The 23,331-nt window shown below is 45.4% G+C and overlaps 1 long non-coding RNA gene and 1 pseudogene across 1 annotated transcript in view; one reads left to right on the forward strand and one right to left on the reverse strand.

Moving 5' to 3' along the window:
- LOC135970051 (uncharacterized) overlaps nucleotides 1-23,331 on the reverse strand; it is a 121,691-nt gene that overhangs the window by 92,852 nt on the left and 5,508 nt on the right. The gene's annotated exons all lie outside the window — the stretch shown is intronic.
- On the forward strand, nucleotides 460-10,767 carry LOC135969824 (uncharacterized; annotated as a pseudogene).

Genomic DNA, 23,331 nt, shown 5'->3' on the forward strand with positions numbered 1-23,331 from the left:
ATATTACAGCAAATGCCGTTCATTAGGGGGAAATTGGAAGTCAGAACAGTGTGTGCTATTCAAATTCTCAATGAATAATTAACTCAAATGGGTTCAGAGTGTTGTAAAATGAAATTAATTTGTTTTTAGTTTAACCCCAAATCCCCAATCCTTTGCCAAATGATCCTCTATGTATCCTACATAAAGGACAGGGTCTTTCTGGCAGAAAACCATTAAAAGTTTTATTTGCAGTAAGAGAAGCATACCTTCTTATTATCAAACAGGTGCATGGCCCCCTTGCGGAGGGGTCACCCATCACCCGCATCCCCGTGTGTCACGGTGTTGCCGCACACCATTAACGCATCAAAACGGAAAAGGAAATGTAAGCAGTGTTTGCTGTCCAAAGTTCACATCAACAACTCCTTATTATGAAGGCACTTCTGAGCCTTTCCTCCTGCCTCTGGGAGCTGCCAGCAACCCAGTTCCAGGAGAGAAAATAGCTCGACACCTCCTGCAGCCCATGGAGTCCTCTTGTTGGGACAAGGTCCCCCCGGGAGAGAGGAACCCCCAGCAGGGTCAACACTGGAGGTCCTGGGAGTGGGTGGTGCTGGGGAGGCCATGCGGGGAGGGCTGTTCCCTGTTCCCTTCCCCTCAGGAGACAGCTTGCCCAAGGTGATACAGCACCGGATGGGATTTCAGGGTCAGGGACCACGGAGCCCGGGGCTGTGGACCACACCAGCGCAAAGCCACTGCATGCCCCGGACTGGGGCTGTGGACCACACCAGCCCACGGCCACTGCATGCCCCAGACCAACACAAGAAGAGTGCAGACCAACAACATCTTCATCTACGGTAGGTGCCACGGTTATCGTTCCTAAGAGAGCCCATGGCCACTTCTACCAGGTGCCCTCCACTCTTCCCCTGCCCCAGCTGGTCCCCATGTGACAGCCGTGTCTCTGAAAACGGGGTGTGGAGCCAGGGGGAAAACACAAAATAAACCACCTGCTACTAGAAACAGCCTCGCTGTCCTCAGGGAGCCGGTCCCAGGGCCAGCCTCGCTGTCCTCAAGGAGTCGATCCCGGGGCCAGCCTCGCTGGACTCAGGAAGTCGGTTCCAGGACCCCATGAACACCAAATCCAGGCACATTCAAGCCGCACAGGTGGACCTGCTGAACCTGCGTGTACAAAGAGTCGGCCCTCCGACACGCGTTTCACATGGCAGGAACACTGTATTTTCTGCGTGTACAAAGAATCAGCCCTCCGACATTCATTTCATGTAGCAGAACACTGTATTTTCTCCCTGAGTTTGGTTGAAAAAATCCACCTATAAGTTGACCCGCAAAGCTCAAGCTTGTGTTGGACAAGAGTCAACTGTATGCAATTGACACTGATTCCTACCAACAATATCCAGATCTTCATGACCAGCACGATAAACAGAATGAGCAAAATTTAAAAACTAAAGCAGAGTTTTTTCCTGCGAGTTGGCGCACTGCGTATCCCCTGTGGGAAAGACCACACTGGCTGCTGACCAAACTCCACCGGCCTCTTCCTCCGTCCTGAGGGCATCTTCCTCCATCCTGACAGCAGCCTGGGCTCACCTCAGTACCAGGGCGGGGGAGGGGGACGCACTGTGCACCCTCCCAGCTCTCCTCCGCCCCTTCCCTCAGGCTGGCCCAAGAGCAGCCTGGACAGTCACGTGCTGGGGACACCGAGCTGCCCCTCCTCCACCCACAGCCTCAGGTCACCTGTCTCATCTGTGTCTGAGAAATAGAGCTGCAGCTGGAGGCGGGAGGTGGGACACGCTGGGATCTACCCATGGCCAGGCCGAGCTGTTCGGATCACTCAAGCTTCACTTTCGTCACTCGCTCTACCAAATAGACTAGAATAAAATATGCCACGTCCTCCTTTCCACACACTCCCAAGCCTCCCATCCCACTTCCCGGCGCTGACCCCGTAAGAACACTTTGTGCGTCTTTCCAGGTGTTTTCTATCCTCCTCAAGCACAGAACCACATTCAGAGTGAATTTTTCTTTCTTTTTTTTTTTTTTTTAACAGAAATGGCACCAGGGCAGATGATGATTTTTTTGTACCATTTCTTTACTTTCTTGGGCATTTTCCACACCAGGACAGATGGGCTCTGCTCTCCTTCCTCCCCACCCAAAGCTGCCTCACAGCAGCCACACACAGAGCCGTAAACCCTTGCAAGACTGTGGGTGTCTCGGGGTGCCCCACGTCCCCAAAGACCAATGGTCACAGATCCACATTGTCCAACAACACTTCAGACATGGCCTCGAGCCTGGGAACCCTGCTGGCCAGCCCAGGCCAGCCCCAGAATAGAGGTGTGAGGGGTAACATCTGCACTTCTTAAAAAAAAAAAAAAAGGCAGATATTCAGTGCCACATTTAAAATGGTCATGGCGGCCAGGCACAGTGGCTCATGCCTGTAATGCCAGCACTTTGGGAGGCCAAGGTGGGCAGATCACTTGAGGTCAGGAGTTCAAGACCAGCCTGGCCAACACGGTGAGACCCCCGTCTCTACTAAAAATACAAAAATTAGCTGAGCATGGTGGCAGGCACCTGTAATCCCAGCTACTCAGGAGGCTGAGACACAAGATTCTCTTGAACTCTGGAAGCAGAGGTAGCAGTGAGCTGAGATCATGCCACTGCAATCCAGCCTGGGTGACAGAGCAAGAGTCTGTCTCAAAAATAAAAATAATAAATAATAACAAAAGAAAAATATGTATATGCATTCCTAGTCCCTTGGAGCTGCAGCAACAAAGCTGGTGATATATTTTGGGTGTTTCTAATCAATGTTTTCCATGAGCTACACTGCAAGTCTCAACCTTGATCCTGCTACAGTAATCATCTATTACAAATTAAAACAAGAACCATAACTCTGTCTCCTACTAAAATATTCTAATTGAGACATGTTAACAGAATACATTTCTTTGGGTGAGAAAGTATCCACCAGGGTGGGGAACAGACGGCCCACCGATTGTGCTGTGGCCCTAACCACCAAGGACTCACGAATCATCCACAGCCAGGCTGGAAACTCAAAAAGAACACTAAACTGCTCTTTGACATTAATTCTTAAGGCTTGAGAAACCAAAGTTCTCTTTGTAACAGACTTGAAAAAGGATGAAGTCAGAAGTGGCTCAGCAGAGATGCACCAACTCTCACCTGGGAGAGACACCGCTTGCTAATCACGTCTGGATTAACGGATGCACTAAAAGCATCTCTTCCAACAGGGACACAGACTACAAACAGGAATGCTGCGCACACCTTCCCCAGATTACCCAGTCCTGACCCATCCACCCCTTAGGCGGTCCCCAGCCAAGTCCAATAAGGAAATGAACCCACAGCAGACGCAGGTGCAGGCAGTGAGGGCAGTGGCGTCAGGGAATTCCACTCCATAAACCTTGGCAGCTCGCAGGGAGGCGCATCTCTCCTCATCAGGCACTAGTGTGGCTTTCATTCTTCACAGCTGCTATCTGATCTCTCGCTAATCAGTGTTTTCCTGACAACAAAGTCAAGGTTTCCCTGAAGAGACTGCCAGATGAAAGAAACGGAGAAAAGACAGAAAAGCCAGCTGTACCCAGCTGGACAGGTGAAGTCATTTAAGTGCAGGATGATCTGGCCACTCCAAATATGCAGGGCTTTCCAATTTTGATAAAATGAAACCCAGCCTTTGAAAAGGCCCGGACTACCCACAATGCATAGTATTTATGGTGTGGAGGGCACTGTAGAGAAGTTATCAGAAAGTTCACAACAGCAAGATCCACGGAGGCTCTGCCATGTGCCAGGCACGAGACAACTGTTTACATAAAACACCTCATTTCATGCTACAGAGAGTCCACAGACTGCTCCACATTTCACCCTACACAGACTCCACAGACTGCTCCACATTTCACCCTACACAGAGTCCACAGACTGCTCCACATTTCACCCTACACAGAGTCCACAGACTGCTCCACATTTCACCCTACACAGAGTCCACAGACTGCTCCACATTTCACCCTACACAGACTCCACAGACTGCTTCACATTTCACCCTACACAGAGTCCACAGACTGTTTCACATTTCACCCTACACAGACTCCACAGACTGCTCCACATTTCACCCTACAGAGTCCACAGACTGCTTCACATTTCACCCTACACAGAGTCCACAGACTGCTTCACATTTCACCCTACACAGACTCCACAGACTGCTTCACATTTCACCCTACACAGAGTCCACAGACTGCTCCACATTTCACCCTACACAGAGTCCACAGACTGCTCCACATTTCACCCTACAGAGTCCATAGACTGCTTCACAGAACACTACCAAAGGGCATCATCAAATGATCCCCAAGAAGTAATGAGCACCTTGAAAGTAAGAAAGCCAACCTCCTCCCTCTCCCTTATCTCCCTGTCCTCATTTCCAGAAAACCAAGGAAATATGAAGGGCCAGTGATGCCTCACTGAAGAACGCTCTCCTGGTGGTTACGCTCTGTACATAGGGAACACAACACTGCTCCGTGCTGCACGAGGCTACTATTCTATACTACACTAGTACGATCTGTTTGTTCTATTCTATACTATTCCATTCTCTACGATAGAATACAACAGTTTCATTCTATACTATATAATACTGTACTATCTGTTCTATTCTATACTATTTTCTTCTATACGGAAAGGAGTTAGCCAGCTTGCCTTAGGCAGAAAGTAAGGAAAGGGTCTCAGAGAGCCTCCAGCCTCCAGCCTCCAGTTTTGTGCAGATAGGGGGCTTGCCTAAACATGCTCACAGCAGACTAAGGGCCCCCATGCGCAAGGGGGAATGGGGTGGAGCCACCAGAAAATCGCTCCTTACACAGACAGGGAGCCCAGCCCCATCAGCTTCTATATAAAAGCACTTGTAGTCAACTGGGAAGGCGGCAACAAGCAACCTGCTCTCAGCACCCCTGTTTTCGCCGAGAGCTTTCCTTTTAGCTTAATAAGTTCCACTGCACGCACTCTTCGATGTCCGCGTGCCTGTTTCTTCCTGGTCATGAGAAAAGAACCTGGACTCAGCCGAGCTAAAGAGCAAAACTCCTGCATCAGTGCTACAGAACACTATCCTCTCTGTTCTGTGCCATGCGACTCTACTATTCCACACCACACTATGTAATATTAATACTATGCTGTGTGTTCTAATCTAGACTATATTATGCTATGCAATACTACGCCATTAGTTCAACTGTATACTCTGCAATACTATCCCACTCGTTCTATTCTAGACCATGCAATACTATTTGTCCTATTGTATACTATACTACATAATGTTACAATGTTTCTTCTGTTCTATGCTACCCTATATAACATTATACTATTTGTTCCATCCTGCGCTACTCTCCATAATTCTATTCAGTTGGTTCCATTCTATACAATAATCTTGCATCACTTTACCATCCTCCACGATACAAGAGTAGAGCCAGTTATACTTTCATAATCTCTTTCCCAAGCTCTTACCCCGTAAGAAATGTGATGTTTTACTATGCCTCACATAAATGCACATTTCATGATAATCAATGCCATTTCCTATGGTTATAGAATTCTGTCTCTATGATTCCATTGATATGGCTTCTTTGGGCTTTCCTGTAAGTCCTTTGCAGTGTCTGGTTTCCTAGTGAAAAGATGACTAAGGTCCAGATAAGATCCTACGAAACCAGCATCCACACAGGCTCACCTGTGTGCACACTCCTGGACTCCGTGTTGAAGGAGTGACAGGAAGACAGATGGCTGTCGGTGGATGGAAGGCAACAAGGAAAGAGTAGATTCCAGAACTGAGACAAGTATCAAGGCTCTGGCACAGCTGAGGGTCGATCCCAATTCTAGCCTCTCGCAGAAAGGCAGAGGAGACTTAGCACGAAGAGCATGGAACTTTGCTTTAATAAAGCAAATGCTTACCATCCACTGTGAGGAACTCAAGAAGAAATGGCAGTAGGCTCTACTAATAACTATTGCTGTGAAAAATGGAAGGGAGGGGGTACATTTTCACCTGGGCCATGTGGAAAGTTGGCTGGAACTGCCGCTGGACCTGATACTGGACCTGCCCCTGACCTGACGCTAGACCTGACGCTGGACCTGCCCCTGGACCTGCCCCTGGACCTGCCACTCGGTCTGCTACTGGACTGCTAACAAATGCTGCAGATTTTTATGGAGAGAAAAGTACAATGCATCTGAGAGCAGCTGTCCCAGCTCTGGATGAAGCCGGCAGAACAAGGAAGCAGCAGAGACGCTGGTATCATTCAGTGGGCAGAGTCAATGACCGTCCTCCAAGTCCAGAAAAGCTCAACCTGCATGTCTGCAACTAGAAATACCAATCATAAGCCAGACCTCCTGGCAAATACCATTGACCCGCTGTAATTCTGTGTGGTGTATTATGCCCCATGTACAGGAAGTCACTCACAGAGCCTTTAACAAGGAAGTATTAACATGACTTTTAATGCAATATAACAGCTTTGCACCCATTTAACATATATTTAACCCCAGTGGTATATGTAAATATATATTTTATACAACATCAGGCATGTTTACCTAATGGCTCGAATCTTCACAATGTCTCTCTCCCTGAGAGGACAGCGGAGGATCCCATGCACTGTCTCCAGGAAGATGGCCCTCCCAGAGAGGACTCACAAATCAAATGTGCACATGCATGCATGCACAGACACATATCACACACACACACACACACACATATGAACACGCACACCTACATGCAATACATACATACACACATGCACACACATTCACATAATCACATAATACCAACACATAACACATACATGCACACACAACATTCAAACACACATGCATATACATACACATTCATGCATATACATTCTGACACACACATACATATGTAAATGCATGGACATAACATGCACAAATAGACATGTATAACTATACACACACGAGCATCCATGTATGCATATTTCCACATATGTGCACTGTCATGCCTAAACATGTAACACATGCACACACATACATGCAACACAGATACACATGCACACATATACACATGCATGCACGTGTACATTACACACAAAGGCACACATACATGCACAACACGTATACATGCAATACACATTTTCATACACATAAATGCAAACACACATACATATATACACCCCTCAAGGACTCCATTATTCAATTCTAAACAAAGTGGTTTATCCCCCAAATGTACCTTCTCGTAATTAATAAGCTCTACTGCACATTTCTTGATTTCAAATAATGAGGTCTCACACACGGCACACACACATTTATACTCAAATACATGTGAACATACAAATAGAAATAGGCACACGTGCACGAAGACCCTCTTCTGTAAAGGTTTTCTCAAACTTTAACTGAACGAATTCTGCTAATTATAGTCAGAGTCAGCAAAGATATATATTTGACGTCAGAATGAATATACTCGTTCTTTTCGTTACTCCTGGCAACAGCAAGAATGTGAAACAGAGTTGTGTGATACGATGCCACTTATTCAATCTCACTTCGTGGGATCTGACCCACTTGTAATAGCATTTCTGTCTGAGTGATTTCCTTCTGACGAAAATCATGAGATAATTCCTTCCCTTCCTGCTTTCTCTTTCCCAGGCCTTTTCACTGCCCTTTCATCATCTCGGAAACTAAATCATAGTTGTCAAAATGGAAGGCAAAGAAACAGCCTTAGGAGAGAATCTCACAGTGGAATGGACCCGAGAGAGGAAAAAATATTCTTTTTGAAAATGTACAAAAGGAAAAGTCAAGAGGCCTGGGCTCCCTCTCACGACAGAAACAGACGTCGGCAAAGCAGGTCGCTCAGCACAGTTCAGCTCTGTGGATGAAACGGAGATTCTAGTCCTTGTCCCTGTTTCAAGCTCTGTGTATGAAACAGATTCTAGCCCTTGTCCCTGTTTCATGATGTTGCAGTGAAGGAAACAAAACAGACAAAGGGCACAGGCTGGAGAAAAGGATTTTAAAAGGATGACTTAAAATGTGCGCCTGGTTTTCAAGGGCACAATGAGGACACTTTCAAGTACATTAAAGCTGATTTATAAGAGACGGGTATAAAGACTCTACAAGGTCATTAGACTTTAGACTTACAAAGAAAACAAATCACATTCTCCTAGCATCACCAGTCAGGTGTTCCACAAATACTAAGAATAGCCACCGCAACGCGATCCACTATGAGGGGTCAAAACATAAACCATGTAGCGTGGCCGAGAGCTCCTATAACCTGATTTCTAGGAATCTAATTTTAAACATCCTCACTAGCTAGCACATCACAAAAATACAGAGCTCCAAATGCCGTAACACAAGTGCTAAGAACTCCTAAGCCAAAAATATACGAGGCATTTCAGGCAAAAATCCCAGAATCAGAAGAACACAAGTTTTCTAAGTTCTTCAAAAGCTGGTGTTGGTTGAGGCTCTTCTGCAGACTTCAACAAAAGACACGCTAGAATTAGCCATTGACAGTAACCCTGAGTCAACACGCACAGTGTTCGGAAAAGCACAAGGCCTGCTCCGGGCTTGAGACCCCTGGGAACTTTCTCTGGACCACATCGAGTGGATGACTTTGAGAACTCAAAATAACCAACAATCAGTTCATGAACAGAGAAAGAAGACTGCAGCCTCCCTGGGGACGTGGCTCCATGCCTGCCCCCTTTCTTCCAGGTACCTTTGCCCTTCCTGGCTCCCTCCTCCACCTGGAGACGCTCTGGGTTCAGGCTCCTCTCCAGCTGTGTCTTGGTCCACGGCTGGCTGCCCGTGTGAAGCACCAGGGCTTGAAGGATCATATCCATCTGCTTCCTGCACTTCCCACCTACTTCCGCGAGACCCCCAGGCTCTGGCTGCTCTCAGGGATCAGGGCCGCCAGGCTCCCCTCCCAGGCTCCAACTGGAGTCCTGCACCCTGGTTTTCAGCAACGCTTGGGACTTTCTCCTGGAAACTCTCGGCTCTGGGCTTTAGTGAACTGCGCCATCCAGCTCTTCTCTGGACTCTAAGCAGGACCTTTTCTGGGTCTTCCAACCCTTCCTCCATTTCCAAATGTGGGCTTTCCTTTGGCCTCCTCTCTCGAGACATGCGCGCCTCACACTCTGGCTACTTGACCTGCACTTCTACGTAAGAGGCTCCCAAATGCACCCTGCTCCAGATTTTCCGCAAACCTCCTCCTGTATTTCCAAACTCGCAGCTTGCAGTGGTGTCTCTAAGTATCTCCGAGTCAGGTCCACACTTGCTTCTCCTCCTGATTTCCAGCAAAGCGCAACGCCGACCTCCGGGTGCAGACTCGCAGCTTCATCCGCCCTCCTGCACTCCCTCTTCCCCTCCTGACCCAGGCACCGAATCGCTCAGCTCACTGGCTGCCTTCTCTCTTCCTCTCACCACGGGGAGTGCCCTGCATGAGCCTGCTCTGTCCCTCCGGCTCCACGGCATGCCGCACATCAGAGGCACGATTCTCTCCGAAACCCTCAGTGGCTCCCTAGTATCCGACAGGTAAGAACTTCCACATTCTGGCCTCAATCTAACTTTCTGGTCTCAGATATGCACATGCTTATTTTATCTATGCAAAGAGAGTACAGGCCTCACACCTGCTCTCATTCCTGGGCTCCTAGCTCCTCCTGAAGGTGCTGTATGAGCTACCTATGCACTTTCCAAACACTAACTGAATATGCGCTTGGAGAACACTTACTTGATAATTTTGTGGCATTGCCGGATGACGTGGACAAAGTGAGAACTACGCAGGTGTGTGGATGCTGCCTTGTCCAGACCTCACTTACCCAGACACTCCCAGATGCTCAAGGTGACCAGCCCTATTGGAGCACAGACAGGCACAGGCTGCACTCCCACAACTGGGCCCCGCGAGCTGAACTATAATCATGAAGCAGCTGTTTGCTCCTAAATCTGTTTATGCCGCTGTACTTGTTACACATTACTGAAACCAATAAAGTACGACTCCAAAGAGACAATAATTGTATGAAAACTAAGTTGGATGCCTTTCAAAGACTTAATATAGGGGAATTTTTTTTTTCATTTTAATCTTTTCTAAATTGCTATCAAATTAGGTATGGGCAAAAAATATACACAATGTTTGAGGAAATAATTTTTAAAGGTTTCAAATCTAACATATCGTGTTTCTCTTGTGTTGCCTATTCTCTTCTAGAAGAATCAAAACTATGGCAGGCCTGCGATGGCTGTGGTTGAGGAAAGAGGCCACACCCACAGCCAGTAGAATCACACTCAGCAGCAGCCTAGCCCCGCGTGGAAGAGGCGTGAACACTCTCGGGAGAGGTGGATGTGCACTAACCGTTCCCAGCTCTGATCTCTTTGATTAACTGAATATGGTGATTGGTTTTATCTGAACGTCAGACAAAAGGGTGTCTACACCCAGGAAAGACTCTAAACACTCTGGACCCTGCTGGGGCAGATGGTGACCGTGACCCAGTGATACCATTCTCCAGTGGGCAGCCAGCCCAGTCTCTTAATCGTAAAGGACATTCATAGCAACACTACGAAAAAGAAACACGACTGTTCTGACCCGGAAAAGTGAAATTTAAAACATTAAATATACAGGTTCTAACTAAGAGGCAGACGGACCGGGCGCAGTGGCTCACGCCTGTAATCCCAACCCCTTGGAAGGCCGAGGTGAGTGGATCACTTGAGGTCAGGAGTTCGAGACCAGCCTGGCCAACATGGTGAAACCCCATCTCTACTAAAAATGCAAAAATTACCCGGATGTGATGGTGGGCACCTGTAATCCCAGCTACTTAGGAGGCTGAGGCAGGAGAATCGCTTGAACCCGGGAAGTAGAGGTTGCAGTGAGCCAAAATCGCACCACCACACTCCAGCCTGAGCAACTCCTTCTCAAAAAAAGTAAAATAAAATAAAATAAAATAAAAGGCAGACAAAGAAAAGGAGATTTCCTTTGATCTTAAAAACAGAAGTATTTGATTCACAGCCTGGATAATTGAAGATCTGCATAGAAATCACCTAGGGCCTCGCCCTCCCTCACAACAGACTGGGATAGAGGGAAGGAGGGCAGGAGGTGGGCCCCTTGTCCACGAGAGGCTCCTACCGCCCCATCCCCTTCCGCAGGAGGGCAGGCCCGTTCTCCCCAGGTAAGACCCCGGCATCTCTACAGGGACACCCACCTCCCTTCCCTGCAATCCACTCCAGCTGCTCACGGCCAGTCAAGGGGGGCGCTCTTCAGAGAGGAGCAAACAGTTTCGGGGAGAGCCTGAACTCCAACGTCCCAGGTGTGGACGTTGTGCCAGGGAGCACAGAGGAAGGATGCAGGTTCTGAGAAGGAGGAGGCGCAGGAGAACGAGAGAGAAAAGAGAGACAAGAGAGGCAGACCGCCCAGCGGCGGGCTGAGCGCAGGACCTGGCTGAGGCCTCCTGGGGAGGGGCAGAGGCAAACATGCTGCTGATTCTAGGCTACTCGGGAAGTTACAAGCTCGGAAGGGGCTGCAAGGCAGGACTCGCTGAGGAGCAGTCATGTGGATGCCCCGCCTCTCACACGGTACACACTGACAACATGCAACTCACAAACAACACAACACGCATGTACAATGCGCGTATACAACACTGACAACACACAATGCACACAAACACACACAACCTATACAACACATACCCAATACATGCAACTCACAACACACTATGCATTTATAACACACTCATACGACACATAACCAATACATGCAACTCACAACACAACATGTACGTACAACACACTCATACACACATACAGCACACGTAACTCACAACACAACACGCACGTACAATGCACTCATACAGCACACACAACACACAACTCACAAACAACATGCACATGCAACACACTCATACAACACACAACACTCATACAACACACAACACACATAACTCACAACACAACATGCACACACAACACTCACACAACATAGACACAATACATGCAACTCACCACATACACATACAATACACTCATACAGCTCACGTACAACACATGCAACTCACGTTCAACACAACATGCACCTACAACACACGCAACTCAACGCAACATTCACGTACTCACAACACAACATACACATACAATACACTCATACAACACATACAAGAAATGGAACTCACGCACAACACAACATGCACGTACAACACACTCACACAACATATAACACATACAACATACAAAATACATACAACTCAACACAAATACATGTACAATGCACTCACAACACACAACACTTACACAACACACAACACATGCAACTCACAAACACACGTACAACACACTCATACAACACACAACACTCACACAACATACACACAATACATGCAACTCATATACAACATACACATATGCACAACACACAACATTCATACAATACACAACACTCATACAACATACAAAACATACAACTCACAAATACACGTACAACACACTCATACAACACACAACACTCAAATATACAATAAATGCAACTCAACACAATATGCACATACAACACACATACAACCCATGCAACTCACACACAACACAACACACTCATACAACGCATTCATACAACACACACTGTACACATTCTAAGTATGAAATGGAAAACAGCACACGCACGGTTTCTAAAGTATGATGAAAGTTTTCTCAAGAAGGTCATCCAACATCCAAACTGGCGCCATGTCCTCATTTTCAGCTGCTGTTCAGATTCAAGCATTTTTATCATCTGCTCTATGAATTATAATAATACAGCATAAACCCATTTTTCATTTTACACCCACTTTGGTGTGGGGTGCTCCAAAACAGGGGCCAGGAGCCTCAGAGTCGTCCCTCAGAACAAAACACAACCCACACTCAGAGGCCAGGAAGGGAACTCGGGGGGCGACACACACTCTCTCATCTGCAGAGCTCTGCTTCAATTGCTTCACACGTAACCAGGGCTGGAACGGGGTTGCTGAGGGTACAGACACGGCAAACTGAGAAGAAACTGGCAGGTGGAGAAAGACCGGCCAAAACCCAAGGAAAAATGCTGAACATTTTCCACAAATAGTTCACACAACAGATGATACTCGGGCTACTGAAAGTTTATTGAGAGGGGTCTTGCTCCAAAGAAAAAGTTCTCTCCCAAGGTTATCGAAGATTCACAGCAGACACCTGCCCCCAACACACCATCTGCCGAGGGCCTATGAGTCAAAAAGAAGGTAAGACAGAAGGAAGGGTTCAGGGGAAGGAGAGCCGGAGGGGACCGAGAACTCGGAACCAAGTGAAGTGATGGGCGAACACTGAATGCCTGACTCCAGGGTTATCACCTCGGAAAACAAGTCTGTTTAAGTCCGTAGTAACAGTGTTAGTGCTTTCACTGAACCTGCACTCAACACTGGAGAACCTCCCTGTGTTATGAAAACGATCTGAAAAATAACATTAATTCACAAGGTAGGGTGACGATTCAGCCACAGAAAATAAAACTGATATAATCCACTGCAAGTCACACTGTGTCTTTCTTTAAGACTGGTTTATGATGCAGAAAAGAGGCAGCTTGAGATCTAAAATACTGAAACTGGCAGACACCTTGTTTCCCTGAATTCTCACAACCGTGGCACCAGCTAGGGTAAGACAGAGTGGCTTTCAGAGCTTCCAGAACAGCAGAACAGATCAGTCATAAATGTGCAAAGGTGATCTGAAGACAGAATTAATATTCCACGTTTTGGCTTAAACTAGTCATGTAATTTCCAATAAGTGGGAAACATCCACACCAATTTTTATAAGAAAGTTCAATGTGAACACATAGTACAGAACACTATCTTTGTTTTGGAATTTATTTATTTAATATGACAATTTCAATTGTCTTCAGGGATTCCTGATATTGAATGCTCATCTTTATTAATGATGAGCTACCCATTTTCTGACTGAGGAAATGGAAAGTTGTCACTGCCTAACAGCAATACTCAACACAGCCTGTATGAAAGGGAAAGCTATACCTGTGTGCACACACATGCATACACATGCATACACATACCTACACATGTACACGCACACACATACACGTGTATGCACGTACACGCACATGTACACATGTGTGCATACATACATATACATGCGCACATACGCACATGCATGCATACACGCGCATATACGCACACACACATACACGCGTACACATGTACACACATTGATGCATATACACGTGCACATGGACACGCATACACGCACATACACACGCATACACACGTGCACACACATGCACGTGTACATGCATACGTAAGTATCATCTCAGGTATGTGGATTCAAAATTCTGATGCAAACAAGAATAATCACAAAACAAGGTAGGGTGTCAACAAGTGAGAATTGAGATGGATGTCCTGGAATGTTCCAGAGACGATATGAGGGAGGTCTGCACATCACATGAACATCTTACCCATTTTAAACGTGACCATTCCTGCCAACGTCGGCCTGGATTAAGATGATTTCATTTACATAATGAACAGAAAATATAATACTTGTTCTAATGAGGTTCTCTAATCATTAGATTATTTTCATAATTATAAGTAATCACTAAATAACTTCCTTTCAAGGGTCTAAAAATAAAAATAAGATAACAAAGTCACAGTCCTGACAGTTTTATCATGCAAATCACAGCTGTGAAAATAAAGCATGGTTTTGAGACTATGCTCTCCTCAAATACCCTTCATGGAATTTTGTACCAGTAATGGCTGGTAATTAATTGTTATACCAGGTGGAAAAGTATATCATTTGGGGTATACGAAGTAACCATGTAAAGAGAAATGACCATACACACCTGAAACTAGGTCTCATTTCACAACTGTTTCCTACTTTAGATTTGCTTAATTTACTTCATGAGGTGCCTTGAGGAGAGAAAGCAGAGCTGGGATCCGCTCCGAGGCTGCTTCGGGAAGAGCTGGGTGGGCACCAAGACCCTCAGACCGAGGGCCGAGCTGTGTGGCTATGACCCCATCACTGTGGCTCCCCAAGCGTGAGTCCTTGTGTGTCACGCAAACCTCTGCCACACAGGTGACACACGCCACACACCTGACACAGGCTCAGCACACAGGGAGCGATCAGTAAGTGGTGACTAGAGAGAAGCGACGGCCTTCAGCGTGGACGGAGAAAATAGGTCACAGACTCACAGAGGAAACGCCGCAGATCCACAGACGGAGAAAACACCACAGACTCATGGATGGAGGAAACAGATCACAGACCCACAGAGGGAAGAAAAGCGCCACAGACGCACGGAGGGGGGAAAAGCGCCACAGACGCACACATGGAGAAAACGCCACAGACGCATGGACGGAAGAAATGTCACAGACGCATGGACAGAGGAAACGGCACTGACGCACGGACGGAAGAAACGCGCCACAGAGGCACGCATGGAGAAAACAGGCCAGAGAGGCACGAAGGGAGGAAACACCACAGACGCACGAAGGGAGGAAACACCACAGACGCACGAAGGGAGGAAACGCGCCACTGAGGCACGCATGGAGAAAACAGGCCGCAGACACACGAATGGAGGAAATGTGCCACTGCGGCACGCACGGAGAAAACAGGACACAGACCCACGAAGGGAGGAAACGCCACAGACCCACGAAGGGAGGAAACAAGGCAGAGAGAGCACACACCAGTGTGGAAGATGGGACAGGAATGTCCCGGCCATGCACCGTCCACTCCCACTAGGGACTTCCCACCCCAGAGCGCTCAGGATGGCTGTGGAGCTCTTGCCACCCACCCCAGAGGTGAAGCTGGGGAGCCAGAGATGAGCAGGTTCACGTCCATCAAATGCGGCTGCAATCCCTGTAGTAACTGGAGGTCATCATTAAACAGAACGGCATTTCACTTGGAATAAAAGCACTCTGCATAAAAGAACTAAAGATGGTCTGGAGACGGCTTAGAAACCATCACAATCATTCTTGCTAGTGACAGCGAAGCTTTAAGAGTAGTCACTTTTCCTGTAGAAACGTCACAGAGGTGATTCCTGGAACTCGTTTAGAATATTTCTTTCCCAGAAACCACACAACCAAGAATTTAATAATGCCGTCTCTTGACCAGAAAGATTAAGATTTCTGATGAAACAAAACCCTGGCCAGCCTCCTGATTCTAGAAGATGCTATACAGAAAAGCTAATTCAAAGGGGTTGCATTTCTTTTGTCGTCCATGACACACATAAAAAAAATTTTAAATATACAAAAAATGTAGGAATTGTACAGTGAGTACCCATGTATCTACCCCCTGGATCACCGATTAGATTTTAAATGTAAAGTTCTAAATGTTCCCAGCTAAGGAAATGTGCAGTGTAAGCCTCTACCTGGTTAGAACCAAGGGGAATGGAATGAGCTTTCCCTGGCCTTGCTGCTCAGCTGGGAGGGGCTGCCACAGCTCAGCCACCCCACCCCAGAGCACCCAGGATGGCTGTGGAGTTCCTGCCACCCACCCCAGAGGTGAGGCTGGATCCCCAATCGTGGTGTTAAGAGTGAGCCAGCCGGGCGCTGTGGCTCAAGCCTATAATTCCAGCACTTTGGGAGGCCGAGACGGGCGGATCATGAGGTCAAGAGATCGAGATCATCCTGGCTAACACGGTGAAACTCCTTCTCTACTAAAAAAAAATACAAAAAACTAGCCAGGCGAGGTGGCAGGTGCCTGTAGTCCCAGCTACTCGGGAGACTGAGGCAGGAGAATGGCGTAAACCCGGGAGGCAGAGCTTGCAGTGAGCTGAGATCTGTCCACCGCACTCCAGCCTGGGTGACAGAGCGAGATTCCATCTCAAAAAACAAACAAACTAAAAAAAAAAAAAAAAAAAGAGTGAGCCAGCCTTTAGAGGCCATGTGGTCTGTACTTGAATAGAAAATGTTCCCAAAGATTCCAATGCCTGCGATGAATTCCTAACCATTGGAAACCCAGGCTCCTCGTCTATATAAAGAGAACAATGCTCTCTCCTGGGAAAGCATTTCAGAAGGACGAAAAAGGATCCACATGAGAGCAGGTGAAAACTACAAGGCACCCGGCAATTATAAGATTTTTCTATATCTTTGTTTCAAGGAATGTCAGCATTCTAAATATTTCACTTCATCCCACATCACCTTTCAGGAGCAAATCATAACGATTAAAACCATCAGCAGAATCCCTACCAGCTCAGTCGCCACGTGCTTCTTCTCCCTGCATGAGAATTCTTGCAGAACGATGGGACCATCCAAGAATGGCTCCCTGCCATCATGTGCCCATACTCCTTCCCCAGGGAGCTATTCCTCTACTCATGGGGCATGGGAAACCTGTATAACGCCACCAGAAAGTCCTTGTTTGATTTACACACTTTCCAGAAGGGCTGATTTTATCCAGAATCCGAACGGTGTCAAACACTAAACCTATGAAATCATCAAGAAACCAAGGAAATGTAAGGCCATATCCTGCACTGGGTGCATGGCTACTAGGGGAGAAATAGAAAGTGAGACATGAAAGGAAACTTTTAAGATATTCAGGACATCACTGGGTGATTCCAGGAATCCATTACAGATCATTGCTGTTCCTAAAAACAGGAAAGAAATTCTAAAATTCCAACAGGCATGGTGAGTCCCTCACTTCCATGAAATCAAAATAATAATCCATCGCTATCTTTAAAAGACAAAAGAATAACTCTATTTCCTCTTCATATTAATTTGTGTACAAATAACTTAAGTGAGAAAATCTTAATGTCTGGACTGTGATATCAATAGCAAAATAACCCCAAGCTTCCCAATGAAAAGATATAGACGGGCTGAGTGGATTTAAAAGAAGAAAAACCAACTACATGCTGCCTACAAAAAACTCACTTCAGCCGTAAAGACACACATAGACTAAATGTGAAGGGATGGAAAAACATGTTCCACATTAATGGAACTCAAAAGTGAGCAAGAGTAGATATATTTATTTCAGACCAATCACAATTTAAGTCAAAAACTGTAAAAAGGAGACAAAAAGGTAATTATGTAATAAAGAGATCAACATAGCAAGAGGATATAAAAATTACGAGTATATGTGCACCCAACAGCAAAACACCCAGATATATAAAGCAAATATAGTAGATCTAAATAGAGAGTGAGGTCGGGCACGGTGCCTCACACCTGTAATCCCAGCACTTTGGGGGGGTGGAGGCAGGTGGATCACCTGAGGTCAGGAGTTCAAGACCAGCCTGGCCAACATGGTGAAACCCTGTCTCTACTAATACAAAAAATTAGCCCAGCATGGTGGCACATGCCTGTAATCCCAGCTACTCGGGTGGCTGAGGCAGGAGAATCACTTGAACTCAGGAGGTGGAGGTTGCAACGAGTTGAGATTTCACCTCTGCACTCCAGCCTAGGCAACAAGAGCAAAACTCCATGTCAAATATATATATATATGTACATATATATATACACGTACATATATATATATATATATAGAGAGAGAGAGAGAGAGAGACCAACACAAAAATAGTAGGGGCTTCAAAACCCCACTGTCAGCACTGGAGATCATCTAGACCAAAAATAACAACAAATTATCAAGTTGAAAGTACAGTGTAGACCAAATGGACCTAATAGACATTTACAGAACATTTCATCCAAAAGATACAGAATGCACATTCTTCTCATCGGCACATGGAACATTTTCTAGAATCAACCACACGCTAGGCTACAAAAGAAGTCTCAATACATTTTTTAAAAATTGAAATAACATCTAGGATATTCTCAGACTGTAACAGAATAAAGCTATAAATCAACAACAAGGAACAGATACTTCTCAAAAGAAGACATTTATGCAGCCAATAGACACATGAAAAAATGCTCATAATCACTCGCCATCAGAGAAATGCAAATCAAAACCACAATGAGATACCACCTCAAACCAATTAGAATGGCGATCATTAAAAAGTCAGGAAACAACAGGTGCTGGAGAGGATGTGGAGAAATAGGAACACTTTTACACTGTTGGTGGGACTGTAAACTAGTTCAACCATTGTGGAAAACTGTGTGGCCATTCCTCAAGGATCTAGAACTAGAAATACCATTTGACCCAGCAATCCCATTACTGGGTATATACCCAAAGGATTATAAATCATGCTGCTATAAAGACACATGCACACGTATGTTTATTGCGGCACTATTCACAATAGCAAAGACTTGGAACCAACCCAAATGTCCATCAATGACAGACTGGATTAAGAAAATGTGGCACATATACACCATGGCATACTATGCAGCCATAAAAAAGGATGAGTTCATGTCCTTTGTAGGGACATGGATGCAGCTGGAAACCATCATTCTTAGCAAACTATCGTGAGGACAGAAAACCAAACACCACATGTTCTGACTCATAGGTGGGAAATGAACACTGAGATCACTTGGACACAGGAAGGGGAACATCACACACCGGGGCCTGTTGTGGGGTGAGGGGAGGGGGGAAGGATAGCACTATGAGATACACCTAATGTAAACGACAAGTTAATGGGTGCAGCACACCAACTTGGCACATGTATACATATGTAACAAACCTGCACATTGTGGACATGTACCCTAGAACATAAAGTTTAATAAACAAACAAACAAAAAACAAATCAACAACAAGGAGAACTTTCAAAACTGTATAAATACATAGAAATTAAACAATATGCTCTTGAATAGCCAATGGGTCAATGAAGAAATTAAGAAGGAAATTTAAAAATTTCTTGAAATAATTGAAAACAGAAACACAACATATCAAAGCCTCTGGTATACAGCAAAAGCAGTATTAAGAGGAAAGGTTATAACAATAAACTCCTACATTTAAAAAACAGATTTAAAATAAACAACCTAACAATGAACTGCAATGAGCTAGAAGAGCAAGAACAAATCAAATCCACAAGTGGTAGAAGAAAAGAAATAACAAAGATCGAAGAGGAAGTAAATAATATGGAAACTAACAAATATAAAAGATGAAGAAAAAAGTGTTGGTTTTTTGAAAAGATAAATACAATAGACAAACCGTTAGCTACACTAAGGAAAAAAAAGAAATCCCAAATAAATAAAATTAGAAACAGAAAAGGAGAATTACATTTGATACCACAGAAATACAAGGGATCATTAGAGACTATTTTTAACAACTGTATGTCAACGGATTGGAAAACCTAGAGGAAATGGATAAATTCCTGGACATGTACAACCTACCAAGATGGAACCAAGAAGAAACGGAAATCCTAAACAGACCAATAATGAGTAACATGTATGACTATGTAATAATAAAATATCTCCCAACAAAGAAAACCCCAGAACTAGGTGGCTTCACAGCTGAATTCTACAAATTTTTATTTCAATTCTTCTCATACTATTCCAAAAATATTGAAGAGGAGGAAATTCTTCCAAGTTCATTCTTCATGGCTAGCATTACCCTGATACCAAAATAAGACAAGGACACAATAAAAAGAGAAAACTATAGGTCAATACCCCTGATGAACACAGATGCAAAAATCCTCAACAAAATACTAACAAACTGAATCCAACAGTAAATAGAAAAGATTATACACCATGATCAAGTGGGATTTATCCCAGGATGCAAGGATTGCTCAACAAACACAAATCCATAAACACGCTACATCACATCAACAGAATTAAGGACAAAAACCACATCATTTCGACAGATACAGAAAAAGTATTTGATAAAATTCAACGCTGCTTCATGATAAAAAGTCTCAACAAACTAGGCACTGAAGGAAACACACCTCAAAACAATAAAGGCCATATGTGACAAACCCACAGCTAACATAATGGTGAATGGGGAAATACTAAGAGTTTTTCTCTGACACCTGTAACAAGACAAGGACGCCCACTTGTGCCACTCCTATCCAACACAGCACTGAACGTCCTAGTCAAGAGCAGTTAGGCAAGAGAAAGAAATCAAGGGCACCCAAAGTGGAAAGGAGGAACTCTAATTGTCTGTTTTCAGACAATTTGCTCTTATATATTAAAAAAAAAAAAAAAAGAGAGAGACTCCAGCAAAAATCTCTTTGAACCGATAAACAAATTCAGTAAAGTTACAGAATACAAAATAAACATATAAAAATCAGTAGCATTTCTGTAGACTAACAATGAGCCAGTGGAAAAAGAAATCAAGAAAGCAATCCCATTTAGCTACAAAAATATAAAATAAAAATAAAAATACCTCAGAAGAAGTCTAACCAAGAGGGTTAAAGGTCTCTATGAGGAAAATGATATTCTACCTTCTGAAGGGAGAACAGTGGAATCTAGAGACAGGAAAGGGCGGCGGGAAGGCAGAAAGGGAGAGGTTGGCTAATAGATACAAAATTACATCTAGATAGTAAAAATGAGGTTTAGTGTGCTATAGCCTTGTAGGGTGACTGTAGTTTATAATTTATTGTATATTTTCAAGCAGCTAGAAGAGAGGATTTTAAATATTCCCAGTATTAAGAAATGATAAATGTCTGAGAAGACGGACATGCTAATTACCCTGATTTGCTAATTACACATGATAAACGTGTATTGAAATATCACACTGTATCCCATGGATATGTACCATAATGTGTCCATTAAAAATAATAATTGTTAAAAACCCAATTTTCATTTGTCCTATGCCATTTCTCATTTGTCCTATGTCAATGTTGTGGCCCACTGGTGGAGACCTAGCTATTTGCAAGTAAGACTATAGTCACTTGAGCTGAAGGCAAAAACTACCACTGAAGGCAAAAACTACCACTGGCACCAAGTCTTCTTTCCAGAATTTCCTGGCCACAGCACTGCCACAGTCACTGTGGGCAGGAAAGACACACTAGCAACCAAGTTTCAACCCCAGCACAGTTGATGCTTTTATTTCTCTGGTTTGGAATAAGTGTGTGTTCATAACTTACATTTACTCCAACTGTCCCCTTGCTTAAATAGCTCCTAAGGATGACTTCCTGTTACTAAATTCCAACAGCTTCTGAGCACCCATTATATTCTCCAAAGTAAATAAAAAGAGAAAATGTGTTGAAAGCCTGATAATATTCACTGAAGAATCCATCATGATGTACCGCTTGAAATGGCCACTCCACCTTGTACCTTTACATGACTTTTAAAGTAGCCCCAGTTATTACACATAATTGAAGCCATAATTTCTGCAATACCATTAGGTCCACAAAGGGTGGGGCCAGGGGACTTCAAAGTCTGTCTCTGAATTTTTTTTTTTTTAAAGGAAAGCTTATGAGAGTAGGTAACGAAAATAAACATTCACGCAACTCGGAACAGGGGATGGTGACACATAAAGCTCCAGCCTGGCACAGGTGTCCAGCCAGTGAGGGTGGGGACACAGACTCATACAGTCCCCACAATCCCCCAGAAGTGCCACAGACAGGTGGGTGGCCTGAGGCAGAACCAGGCTCCAAATTCCAGGAGCTGTCTGGCTCATGTGCACCCCATGTGGTCCACAGTGCACGAGGATGTCCAATGTCAGCAGTCCCGGTGCAGAGCACAAGAATGCCCCATGGCATGAGCCCCCGCTGCACAGCATAGCCCGAAGGTGCCAGCCCAGGCTCCTACACACACTGGCCACCAAGGCACTGCCCTCCAGGAAGGAGGACCCCAGAGGTCGTGGCAGGGTGAGGTTCTGCTCTTCATCATCCCTGAGCAGAGGGGAAAGTCCCAGCAGACATTTGGGGAGCCTCTACAGGTGGCTCTGGGACTCTGAGTGGAGGCTCAAAGATGTCCCCAGATACACCAGACTCAAACCTAAAACAGGCCATTCTTCCAGATATGCTCAGACTGGTACCTATATAGGCCATCCTTCCTAGCTTTCCTCTGGAAAAGCAGGCTTAAAAGAGTATGGACTAAAAGGGGCCACCAGGAAGAGGGAAGTCCTATCTTTAAAACAAAGAAAGAATTTTTTTAAAAAAGAGGCATTGAGGCTCTGACCCATCTGATCACAGAGTACGTGCTCGGCAGCATCTGTCAGAGCAGAGCAAGTACACACATGCTCTCCATACCCTGTGCTACCGGTCCCCGTGCTCCCCGCACCCATGCCCCCTGCACCCGTGCTCCCCACACCTGTGCTCCGGGCACCCGTGCTCCCTGCACCCGTCCTCCCCACGCCCATGCTCCCCACACCTATCTGTGCTCCCCATGCCTATGTTCCCTGCACCCGTGCTCCCCGCACTGTGTTCCCTGCACCCATGTCTGCTCCTCGAGATCTCTTCCACTGATTTCCTCTGTACGTCCCTCTTGAGAGTCACTATCACCTCAAATCTCCTGGTAAATGCAGGTAAAGAAAAAGTCTAGAGCAGCACGTTGGAGGACAGAGTGGAAGTGGCTGTTTACCAAGCAGGGCTATGAGATGAGCGCATCTGATCCCCATTAATCCTGACGGTCAGTTGATTGGCCCTGTTCAACA

Source organism: Macaca fascicularis, chromosome 3, assembly GCF_037993035.2.
Source record: "Macaca fascicularis isolate 582-1 chromosome 3, T2T-MFA8v1.1".
NCBI classification, from domain to species: Eukaryota; Metazoa; Chordata; class Mammalia; order Primates; family Cercopithecidae; genus Macaca; species Macaca fascicularis.